General features: G+C 40.2%; 1 protein-coding gene across 3 annotated transcripts in view; it reads right to left on the minus strand.

Moving 5' to 3' along the window:
- The window catches only part of SLAIN1 (SLAIN motif family member 1), a 54,402-nt gene that overhangs the window by 21,933 nt on the left and 19,205 nt on the right, over nt 1-13,264 (minus strand). The window contains exon 1 of one of the 3 annotated variants that reach the window (XM_053563704.1): nt 8,555-8,686. The exons of the other annotated variants lie outside the window; for them this stretch is intronic. The gene's annotated coding sequence lies outside the window, so the exon portion shown is untranslated. Of the gene's footprint in view, nt 1-8,554; nt 8,687-13,264 lie in introns of those variants that run through there. 3 annotated transcript variants of the gene reach the window in all.

Consider the following 13,264-nt stretch of genomic DNA (forward strand, 5'->3'; position numbering starts at 1 on the left):
AATAATTAACTCCGGGGAAAGCCAAACCCTTGGGAAGACATGATGTTCAATGTGGCCCTTGGCTGTATCCTCAGAGGATCCAATGCTATTCTAGACAGAAGTAACGCATGCGAAGACATGGAGCCATGAAAGAGCTGCGTATGTTCAGAGAATGACGAACATCTGACATATGACAAAGCATACAGGTGTGAGAAAGAAGAGTCAGGGCTGGAGAGATGGGTAAGTTTGTTTTTTGCACTGTCTTACATACTTTAATATATAGTTAGTGTTCTGACTTTGAAAAGATAAAAGACCTTAGGAGTGTATTTTACGGTGGCATAAGTAGCCGTACTGATGATGAACTAAATGGGCAAAGAGACTGATGACTAGGAGACTAGTTAGGAGCCTTTTAGAGCAGATCTGGTTAAATATGACAAGGTTTATGAACTAAAGCGAAAGCAGAACATTTGGTGAGTACAGGGTTACTAAGCCACATCTGAGCTAAGGTGGAGCTTTCTGGTGACTCAGGAAATACAGGGAGTGGAGAAATGGAGGAAACCAAAGGTAACGCCGTGAGTCCAAAAACACGGATGCCGTTCACTAGGAGAACATGAGATAAGCATGCTTAGACAAAAGAGAAAAGAAAGACTGAATTCAAGATGGTTGTTGGACATGCCTATGTGTGGGTATCCCATATAAAGATGGAGTTCAGGAAAAAAGTTAGAGAGACAGGTTCAGGGCCCATCAACAAAACAGGGGTTATATGAATGAGATCACCACAGGACCACGTATAGAAGGGAAAGAGAAAGGACTCAAGGAAAGGACAATCCAGAGTAGACAGGAGAATCAGTGAAGGAGACCGGAAAGGCCACTCAAAGAATCCAGGAGGCCCAAGGATCATGGAACCCCAAAAGAAAAAAGACTAACGCAGAAGAGTTTGCACACAGGAGCTGTAAGTGACAGTGTCGACAGCACCTTGCAGACAGCCCCTGCAGGATGAGGACTAGAAAAGGCTACTGGCCAGGACAACCAGTTCACTAGTGCACAGATTCGATGAGGATGTACCAGTGTTAATGGGTCAAGCAGATGTTCAGAGGAGGAATAAATCTTTGAAGAGATTTGCTTATAAAAGGAAGGAGAAATAGGGTTGTAGCTTAAGGGGTCTAAGACTCAAGAAGCCCAGGAAAAATATAACCAGTTGAGAAGAGTCTACATAGACAAAGAAAAGCATTGGAGAAAGAGCCTGAAGAGAGGAATGGGGCAGAGATGAGCTGGAAGAAGCAGCAAGGGGAGGCTCTTTCTTCCCTTGAAACATGAAGTAAAGATGGTGAGAATGTGGAAAATGCAGATGTAAGTGGGGTTAAGCCCCTTTGTAAATTAGGAGGCAATAAATACATGGGCAAGGTGTGGAATGAAAAACCTCATGCAGTAATGGCTGGAAGGCCACCCCTGGAAACAAGGAAAACAGCTAACCACGGAGAATTAAAAAGGGACTGCCTGGGTGACTCTGGATAGCTTACCTCTAGAACAACATTACCCTCCGCAGGTGAACCTCAGAAAGATACCGGGAGAACATGAGCAAGCGCCTGCTCCATGATTCTGTAATGGGTATTTATGTCTTACGAGTTCACATTTAGACAGCTGATGTGCAATGGTCATACTGCTCATGGAGAGGTCAAAATAAGTTTGTCATTATTAAGAGGGAAAAAACAAGCCTATTGACTGAAGGTAATCTGCCACTGGCAATTTTAGAAATCACGAGGAAGATAACAGGAAGAGACCAGAGACAGGGTCTGGAAGAGTCTGTATTCAAAGTTGGAGATCACAGTCACAGGCTACACGATGGTCAGCAAGCATCTTCTGCAAAAGTCTAGCTGATAAATATTTTAGGCTTTGGTGGCCGTACGGTTTCTGTCACTCCTACTCAATTCCAACATCAAAGCATGAAAGCTACCATGGGCAAATGAATGAATGTGGCTATGCTTCAATAAAACTTTATATATACTAAGTTGGATTTTTCATGACTTTTCAAATTTAGCTAGTTATTCTCTAATAACTTGGTATCATTCTTTTTATTTTTCTTCGCTTATTTAAAAATGTGAAAAGGATTCTCAGCTCCTGGGCCATACAAGCAAAGGCAGAAATGGCCACAGTGTGCCAACGCCTGGGCTGACATACGTACCAGTTTTATAATATCCACTCAGAAAAACATGCAGACCTACAGCCACGTTGCAGAGATACATCAGCAACAACGGCCAATCTGCTACTCTGCTGCAACCTTCTGTAACACATTGTAATAAAGACCAGTGAAAGACTGAAAGGACACTAGAGTAAGAATCCAGGACCCAAGTTTCAGTCTCTACCCTGCTACAGGCTGGTTTTGAGATGTGGAGAAAATCATAACAACATCTTAATGTTACAGTGTTCTCATGTGAAAAAGTCACGTTTGTGGGAGGGTAACAAACAGGGCTCTGGTGAGCAAGAGGAGAAAGTCTGCAGCATGCATTCACAAACTGTAATGCAATTTGTAAGTGAAAAGTGACAGCGAATCATAGCAAAAACATGCTCCACATTCTGAGGAAAAATGTTCTAGAAGCGGGGTGGGAGAAGACCATCTGTAGGGCTCTTTCACTTTTTCTAATTCTTAATAAGTTTAACCTAGTTTTCTCAAAATGATGGGCACCCTTTTACATCATATGTTACCTAGACCATTTCACGGACCTAATCTTTTCTCAGATGCTACGAATTCAGAAACAAAGTGTACCAAACCATGAACCTTCAACAGCTTGCTCAGAGTAGGTCAACAGTTCTCACTGTTTTATCTGTTTTTCTCAGAGAAAACAAGTGTCCTGAATACCATATTTTTATGAAATATGGTTTCTTCAAAACCACAGGCTCCTAAGGTTATATTCTAAGTCTTAAATGATGATGTTCATTACCATAGTCTTGGAAAATAAGAGGAAAGCAAGCAAGGTTAGCAGACTTTCAATGCGTTTGCTTTATTCTCTTTATATAACAGGCAAGCAGGCCTCATTTCTGAGCCAAACACAGCAATCCAACTATAGTAAATTCCCTTTGCCTGTTATCTGGAACTGAAGCAAATGGCCCTCTCAAGCCACCGGCTCACCACCTGGTCCGAAAAAAAAAAAAAATCAGACCTGACACTGGGTGTGCCATGCCTTCACTCCCGCAGTGCCCATGTGTTCTCTGCACAATTTTAAGTCTTAATGTGAGTTATCTGAAGTTAAAAAATATATGGTTCTGAAGGTGAAAAGTGTATTGACTGTCATTTAACTAAAACTGTACACACATTTACAAAGCTGTTTTATAATATAGTAAAACTGTGTTACAGTGAGTGAAGTTTGTCTTCAATTATCTTCATTTGCTTTTAATTAGTGTATTTCAATACGAATATCAAGTCAATATAGGGTTTATGGTATGGTATGGAATGAGGTATAGAATTAGGCCTATTTTTAACAGTAATTCCAAGTAACTGGCAACTACCTGTAACTGGAATCTACCAATCCCCACGGATGGTGGATTACAGGAGCTGACTGTACGTGGTGCTTTTCTCATACCTGCTTACAGTGTGGTCTAACACTAGCGAAGATAAAGGTGACATCTGTTCTTTTAATATTTTTTATTCTCCCTTAAAATGGCAGCAAGTTTTATCCAGACCACAGCATTTTGACCTAAACCCACATACCATCAGGGCAGGAAGACTTTCATTTCCATAAACCCTCTCAAGTATAAACTTCCCAAACCTAGGTGATCTAAGTATATCTTTGCATACCCAGAGCCTACAAAAATCATCAGCTCATAGAGGTACTCAAATGTATAGACTAAACTTTAACAAAAGAATTCAAAAACTGCAGTGAAGATAGTATCTCACTGGTTTACTCATAAACGCTAATTGTACAGACTGAGATAAAGTTTTCTGGAGCGGCCATGGGTTCACAGCAAGTACTGCTGACTCTGCTCCAACCTGAGCCACCCTCTGGGGGAGGAACATATGGTTTGCTGCTTATCTGATCCACTGTTTCTATTGGGTAAACTTGAGCAGCATTAATTTCTCCACAGCACTCATGACCTGAAAAATAAGCAGTGGGGTCTAGGAAGTCCTACCACAACTTGGAAACAGGTGTTCAGTACTCGCTTTCCCAAACATGCACAAAAAAAAAAAAAGAAGAAGAAGAAGAAGATTCAACTGTATTATATTTGTCAATGTATTCATTTAAGAAGAAGGGCTAACAAGTAGTCAATGTTCCCAAATGGTAGTGTGAGGGACTATTGAATTGGGTAAATTAGGCATTATCCCCAGTCTCACAATCTTTAAATTTAGCTAGAAAAACTTATTAGAAGGTTAATCTGAATTTTTTCCTATAGTTCCCATACATTGAACCTACAAAGATAAATGTAGTGATTAAAATCAGTAATTGTGATATATATGTATGTGTACCTATAACCCCAGGATGTTATAGGCTCTCAATATTTAGACTTGCAGTTGTTTTCAAAATGCAATGACTTATAAAAACATGGTTTACCTACCACCTTCAAGAAACACATAGAGTTTAGCTATCTAATATTCACAGCTGATCAAGAAAGCCACTTTCAACATTAGGATTAAGCTTTAAACTATATTTGGTTTAGAAGTAACTAAAATATATATCCCTGGCAACTAGCAGGTAAATATTTAATAAATACTTGAGAACTACAGAATTTCACCAGGTGTAGTAAGGAGTAGTATTTAATAACATTTATTCCCTACGGATCAGGGTATAATTATTCTGGATACTGAATTTTACAGGTCAAATGTTTCCTGGTTTTTTGTTTGTTTTTTTTTAATTTCAGAATATTAAGGGGCACACGTTTTGTTTACATCCTGTTTTTGAACAGACTGAGTCAAAGTTCTAAGTGTACCCTTCAAATGTTTCTCACATTTTCAGAGTTAATGTAATCTTGGCTCACACTTCTACTCCTAGCATTCCAGAAGGCAGAGGCAGGTGGATTGCCTGAGCAAAAATCAAGACCTCATCTCTACTAATAGAAAAAACTAGCCAAGCATTGTGGTGGGCACCTGTAGTCCCAGGTACTCAGGAGGCTCAGGCAAAGGGATCACTTGAGCCCAAGAGTTTAAGGTTGCTGTGAGGTAGGGCGCCATAAAACTCTACCCAGGGCACAGGGAGAGATTCTGTTTCAAATATATATATACATATAAATAAACACAATAAATTAAAAACCAGTTAATGTAATCTTAATGGGTAAAGAATCTCATCATCATAATTAAAGGATTAGACCTTTTCCACTTCTCAGACCCCAACCAGGCGTAGAACCCCATCCTTAATACTGTGCGCTCATGGCCATTATTTGGTTCTTCTGAGGGATTTCTCTAACTGTAGAATAAATGTAGAGCTGAAAAATGAGGGCAAGAAAAGGGAAGTTATGAGGATGGGAGAGGGCAAGTTATCTTCACTATCAAATTGTTTCCACTTAATCATTGGTCAAAACTGAAGACAGGGGGCCTGCTTTAAGCACACACAGATTAAATCCAGTGCTATTCAGGACCAAGTGATCTCTACAATGCCACACCACTGCAGACTTCCCATCTGCAATTAATAAAGGAGATTTTTTTTTTTTTAAGTTAAGCAGTAATTAGGCTTCAAAGGCACATTTAAAAATTCCCTTTTATAGAAGCCATTTCCCCTTGGGTCTGCCTGCTATAGTTTAAATCAAATTTAAAGACAGTAAAACTGGCCACAGAATGTGAAAAGGTCTGTGTGAAAGTAATAATTTAATCTGAAAAGAACAAGGGAAAAGAGTGCCCAATAATTTGTCAACAGTGTGATGTTGTCAAGCAGATTATAGGCAGCTGCTTTCAATTTAGACTACAGCCACAGTACAAGCTGACAACCAGCTGGAGTGGCGTCCAAGCTCTAGACTGCAATCACGAGGTAAGAAACACGTTACAGCATCCAACTCTGTGAAGAGACAGGCTGAAGAATCTCACCATCTCTCTGAAAGTAAAGATGGGCTAGATGACTAACACGAGTCTCCACACCCAAGACTGGGCACAGTGTGGCAGGGAAACCAGGCCCAGGAGACTACTAGAAAGCCCCATGAGTTCCTGAATAGAGGAGATGGGAACAGAATTTGAATAAAACTTCCTCTCCAGTGTCTCCTGGGCTAAATCACGCAAAGACACATCATGCGTGGCTTACATTGCAATGGCAGAAAAAACCTCTAACCTACTACTCATGAGGTGGTACAAATTAAGTGTATACATTTAGAGTTTTGACTAAAGGAAAAACTGTTTTGGGGGGGGCCCTAAACTTAACCCATTCATGGTTTGTTATTAAAACACCTGCAGACACAGCGTTAAAATACACACAAAAATCTAAAACAGGAGTTTCTTTCCCTTCCCCACCGGACTCACCTTCCAGGGTTTTCTTGTTTGTTTGTTGTTTTTTTTCAGAATTTGAAGGCAGTTACATGGATGGTGTATAGCTTTAAGCAGACAAACCAACTACTGCCCTGGTGGCCTCTGATTTCCTGCCGTAAAAGACATCTAATACACATACACTTTTTCTTATTTTCCAGCTCCAGATCTGACAGTTCTGGTTTCACATGGTCAGCGTTTACTGGATTTTCATTCTGTTTTATATCTGTGAGTAGGACAGGTCTGAGGTGATTTTAGATGGGACAGAACCAAGGGAAAGAAAGGAACTGTTTGGAACTAGACCATAACCACCAGGTGAAGATCATCACACTCCTAAGGTTTGACTTCACTGCCTCATCTACCTGTGACTCCTCCTGGTCATCTCTACGGCCACTGTTTTCTAGATGGCGTGCCATCTTCCTCCTTGCACTCTTCTTACCATTAAAACACGGTACGTGAAGTAGTAAAGCCTTCTAAATCTCTGCACAACCAGAAATCTCTTCCTTTTGTTCCTATAACATATTTGCTTCATGACAGAGTTATAGTTTGAAAATTATTCTCCCTCAAAACTTTAGAGCCAATATTCATTTTTCAGCCAGCATCTGATATTACTTAAGAACGTCTGAGGTCTGTTATACTGTAGACAAATTATTTTTCCCTTTGAATGTTTAGAGTGTTTTCCTTGACCCTGGACAACCTGAAATTCAGCAGCCAGAAGGTCTTCTATCTTAGTTGACCGTGAGGACTCATCCTCCTTCAGCTCAAAGAAATTTTCCCCTATTAATTCCTCCTCTGAATGGTCTTCTGGAACTCCTATTAAACATGCAAGGCTCTGGATCTGTCTTCTTCTCTCCCCTAACTTCTCTCATATTTTCCACCTCTTTTTGAGGGATTCCTTTAAGAGGAAACCCACAATAGGCACTATGTGTAAAGGGGTGAATTATTCCACAAGCAGCAGCGGGGTGGCTGCAAAAGGAGACAGAATGCTTCAGAATATCATCTAACACACCTCCACCCTGGCTCTGTCTGATGTGAGGTCTGGAGTAACCTCAAGTTCTGCTTCCCCATCACCAGTGGGGATCCCACACTTGGATGGCTCCACCTGTGGTATATGTATACCATGGAATACTATTCAGCTATTAAAAAAAATGGAGACTTTACATCCTTCGTATTAACCTGGATGGAAGTGGAAGACATTATTCTTAGTAAAGCATCACAAGAATGGAGAAGCATGAATCCTATGTACTCAATCTTGATATGAGGACAATTAATGACAATTAAGTTTATGGGGGGGGGAAGCAGAAAGAGGGATGGAGGGAGGAGGGTGGGGCCTTAGTGTGTGTCACACTTTATGGGGGCAAGACATGATTGCAAGAGGGACTTTACCTAACAATTGCAATCAGTGTAACTGACTTATTGTACCCTCAATGAATCCCCAACAATAAAAAAAAAAAAAAAAAAAAAAAAAAAAAAAAATAGGTACCTGGTTCTACCCTGAAGATGAGGCATCACCACTTGCAGCCATCAGCTGCAGCGCTATTCACATTCTTCCAGCCCCAATGCTGCTACACCCTTTACGGATCCAACTTTACTTATCTGACAACGCTGCAGCACAGAAGGTAAGGCTGAGCACACGTATCTTTATGCAGATAGACACCCGCAAACACCTGTACACGGGACTGTAAACCTGAACTTCAAAAGACTAATTCACACATACTGATCCTTGAAATACAATCTTACCACAGAAAAAAAAATGAGACTCTCAGACACAAACTGATGAGAGCTCCAAAACTCAGACATGAAACTATGTGAGAATTTAAAGCTCCCACATATTATAAATAACTGAAAACATCAACAAATCAAAGCTGTATGTTTTCAAAGTAAATTAAGTATCATGAGAATTTTACCATGTTTCAATGACTGCCTCTCCCATGTAATCACATAAGAAATACAGGACATGAAGTTTAAAAGCAGAAAAAAATATTCCCAAGATCATCTAAGCTAAAGATTCTCCCCCCTTCAAAAAATGCTAAACCCTAACCTTACTCCATTCCAAAGAATTTCTAAAATTGTTATTTCAGTCTCCATATCTTGCCAGATTTAAAAAGAAGGAAACTCGGACAATATTATATAGCTTACCTGTTCAGTCATGACGCTCCTTTGCTTAAAGTTATTCCAAGGTCTTCAAACATTTTAAGATAAAGTCCTTAACTGCCCTGAAAACCCTGCGCATGTCTCGTTTCACTTAGACTCTCTGAGCTTGGGGGTTCTCCTGCACTCTCCTCCGTTACACCACCCCCACAACAGCCGGCCACTTCCTCTGCTGTCACATCTCCTCCTGCGGCGGCAGAGCCTCTCTCTGCACGCGCTGCTCCTGCAGCCTCAGATACTCCCCGGCGCCGGCTGCGCACGGAGACGCACAGGCCCACACGGACGCGGGAGCGCATGTTACCAGCTTCACTCCTGCGGACTCTCAGGTCTTAAGTGACGCATGCTACCTTTGGAAGGGAATTTTCTCTTCCATACCCCTTCGTCAGCTCTCCTGGAAGCATCATCCTGCTTCTTTCATAGGAGAGGAAGTAAAAGAACAAGAGTGGCTATCTGTGTTACACCCTCCACATGCCAGGCACGAAGCTCGTCTTGTTCGCCGCTGCCCTTCGCACTTAGCACAATGCCCACACCGCGTAAATAAACACCCAACGCACATCATGTATTCAAATCACCTCTGCTCAAGCCCCAGGGTCTTCAGCCTCATTATTTTGTGCTGGTCATAAGAAACGGGTATGAATCTATTTCTATTATTTATTTTACCAAAATAAAACTGATTTCAATGGTGAACAAATTTAATCAACTGTCACAGTATCGTGAAAGCAGCAGACAACTACTTCGGAAGAATCTCCGTTGTTTCGTTTTCTTCCTTGCTGGGGTTAAGGAATAAAATAGCATCTTGATAATAAATTCACTGGAATTAATGCATATTTTAATAAACACCCTTCTAATCATGGTAGAAAACCAAAACCAAATAAAAAAACCCACATAGAGGGCAGCGCCTGTGGCTCAGTGAGTAGGGTGCTGTCCCCATATGCCGAGGGTGGTGGGTTCAAACCCAGCCCCGGCCAAACTGCAATAAAAAAACAAGTAGCCGGGCGTTGTGGCGGGCGCCTGTAGTCCCAGCTGCTGGGGAGGCTGAGGCAAGAGAATCGCGTAAGCCCAAGAGTAGAGGTTGCTGTGAGCCGTGTGACGCCACGGCACTCTACCCGAGGGCGGTACAGTGAGACTCTGTCTCTACAAAAAAAAAAAAAAAAACCCACATAGAAACACACACACAATTGACAAAGGAAAGGAAAGAAGGATCTTTTAAGGCTGTCTGACAAACATACATCCAGGGTGCTGCGTATACTGGACTGAACCTGCAAATTTCACAGAAGCACAATCCCTAATTATTCATTACTTACTGCGCTAAGTCAAGCACAATGCCAAAGCAAATATATCTGGGCTATTCGGAACAAAAGAGCAAAGCAACATGAAGATTGGACAGAATCCCACAGCTATGACGTGTCTTCCATCTGTAACCCACAGGAAGAACAGCAAAGGCCAGAAGACCCTGTTTTGGCATAAAAAAATCCATTATGATTCCATTTGTTTATCCAGTGAGAAAAAGAATCCTTTGCCACATTTACCCAAAATGAACCCCACAGACTAAGTTTTAATTCTGTGTTCCAAATTGGACAGAGCACCTCAAGACTAGAAATGTGAGCTGGTACAGATAGCATCTCCAGCCACGCAGAGAGAAACTAATCAGGTTCCAGGAGACAGACACTCCATAAGCTTAATGTCTCGCTTCAATCTGCATGGATTTTAACAAAAGGGCCACCTTCAGAATTTGGATTAGCCCACAACTTACTTCTTCATTGATTAAATTTAAAGATTAACTCTCTGGCATAACAATGAATACAAGAATGGAAACTGGTATCATAGGAAGATAAAGGAAAAAAAACTCAGGGATGGGGTGATATCTATTCCCATGTCCTTAGCATATAATCCCAAAGGAAACGAGAGATGATCACAATGAAACATGACCCAAGATAGCAACTGTGCAGGACCACGCTATTTGTGAAAACTATACCCACACTCCTCAAGTGTGACCTGTCCTGATAGAATAGTTAGGGACATTCAAGTATACTGAATCAAGATAAGCTTTTATTAACTGGCCCCAAATTAAGTGAGCCACATTTTGGGTGTTTCAAATTACTTAGATAAGCTTTTGGTCATTATTTGCTTATTTAACATCCCAGCCTCATGAAACGGATTTACTCAAAACTCTGGATTAGCCTTATTTCAATTTAGGATATCATGCGAGCTAATCCCACCTATGAAATTCCTATGGGGTTTTGTTATTTTTATTCTAAAGGGGTAGAGGGGAGTAGGAAGAACAAAGATGAGCATGTCAGAAATGGAATACATATAGATCTAAGAAGGAGTAGAAAAGGAACAAAAGAGGTTGTTTTGAATTCTCTACTGTTGTTGAATAAACTAATGAAACTTTCAATTCAAGATCCCTAACAGGTGTATTTACGGAAAAACAGATCCCTTCCAAAAACAAACAAAAAAAAGAAAATGTCAATAGTTTTCTATGAAGTATAAGACGATTTAGGTTCAATCTCTGAATTAAAAAAAAAAACCACATATTTGGAATGTCTCTGTATTTATACAGTATTTCACATTCTTTGAAGTCCACCTTCGATATTTTCTGATCTTTTTAATAGCCCTGTGGAATTTGTTGTCCCCACTTACTAGCAAGACATCAGCAATAGGGGGCATGTTCTCAATCAGAGCTGAAATATTAGATCAAATCTCCTCCTACAATATTCATTCATTCCACATTAGCATTCAACACTATTGTGGGTTAGGAACTATTTTAGGCACTGAGAGGGTTACAGCAGTGAACAAAACAGACTCCAACCTTCACACTCAGAACTAACATTTTAATGAGCCTCTCCATATGTTTTATTTTTTGCCTTTGCTAGTAGGATGCCATTTACAACACCAAATGTTCAATGAAAATTAGGGTTTTTGCCTAATTTTAAGAAACTACAAAAACTGAACATTCAGTGCTTAAAACCTGCTTAAAAAAATACTAAACATTAGTAATTAAAAAAAAATAGGGTATAAATCTCCATCTGCAGATGTTTAATCTAACTAGAAAAAAATCATAAACATTAAAAATTAAAAAAGAAGTTCACAAGACAGAGTGAATTAAAAATGGTTAGGCTCAGGTGGCGCCTGTGGCTCAGTGTGTAGGGCGCCAGCCCCATGTACCGAGGGTGGCGGGTTCGAACCCAGCTCCAGCCAAAATGCAACCAAAAATAGCCGGGCATTGTGGCGGGCACCTGTAGTCCCAGCTACTTAGGGGCAGAGGCAAGAGAATCCCCTAAGCCCAGGAGTTGGAGGTTACTGTGAGCTGTGATGCCACAGCACTCTGCCAAGGGCGATAGAGTGAGACTCTGTCTCCATGAAAAAAAAAAAGACTGCACACTTGAATATGTGTCCAGTGTTTTGGAAAAGATTACTCTTTATGACTTACTTTTATACCAACAGACTATAGATCTAAAGATACCAGATTTAATTTATTAAATTAAGTTATTCCACTTTTAAACATTACTTTCTGTAAATTATCCAAAAATTCCATTTACACTATTCAATATATTAAGGAAGAGACCTAATATTTAAGCCTTTACTATGTCTGCTTTGCAAACACCTTTATGTAGTGCTTTAAGACAACTCTACAATATAAATACATCTGTAAAAGAGGCTGAGAAAGCTTAAGTTTCCTGTGCTGACTGCAGGATAAATAAGACTTTATACATTGTAAAATTTGAGCATTAAGTTATCAGTCCCATAAAGAAAATAAGCATTGGGATATATAATTACAAGTTTTAGATTCAAGTCAATTAACATCCCCCATTCTCATGGGGTATTAGATACAGGTTAAGTCATACATATTAAGTCATGTGTAAGAATGTGCTACATATGCCCAAAAATAGTTATCCTATTATATCTTAAACAAAAACTAAAAAACATTTAGCCAATTTGCAAAATTATCTGCATTGGGAAGGCAAAGTATTTTTTTTTTCACAATATCTTAAAACAGTCATTAATGCAGGTGTCATTTCCTTAAAAAATTACATCTTACAACACACATCCCTTTTTCCTCCCTCATTTTCTTCAGAAAAACAAACTGTCTTTGGAAGGGCAGGATTTTAATAAACATGCCCTCACAGCCTCAAGGCAAAGCTGGAGTACATCCCACACATGTTCACATAATTTACCAAGTTTTATGGTCTGGACCCAGGGCCACAAAGTTGTCAGAGCATGAAAGCTTTCTGAGGACCTTCCAAATTGGGAAGGCAGGTGGGAAGAAAACAGAGGCCCTGCAGGAAATTAGGAACCAAATGAGCTCATGAGCCACTGTCCAGTTAGAGACGAGGTGGGAGAAATACAGTCAAATACACCTACAGAAACGAGCCTTCGCAAAACCTTACTTCTGTGTATTCTTGGGGATGCTTATTCCCTAAGTGAGGAGAGACGGCTAACCAACATGCAGCCAGAAACCAGCAGAGGCTGAGGACCTGGGGTAAAGCGGAAATAAGACAAAGGGGATTATTAAACCCACCCGGCTCCCCAGAAATACATCCTGAGAGGGAATTAATCTTTAATTTTTGAGGAATTTTCTTTCTAAAAAAAAATAGGGATCAAGAAATAGGAAACAAATATCTAAAATATTTGCTTTTATAAGCAGCATATCATCTGAAGCCCCAGGCTAAAATTAAAGAACTTCAGGAACAGAGG

The sequence above is a fragment of the Nycticebus coucang genome, chromosome 15 (genome assembly GCF_027406575.1).
Source record: "Nycticebus coucang isolate mNycCou1 chromosome 15, mNycCou1.pri, whole genome shotgun sequence".
Taxonomy (NCBI): Eukaryota; Metazoa; Chordata; class Mammalia; order Primates; family Lorisidae; genus Nycticebus; species Nycticebus coucang.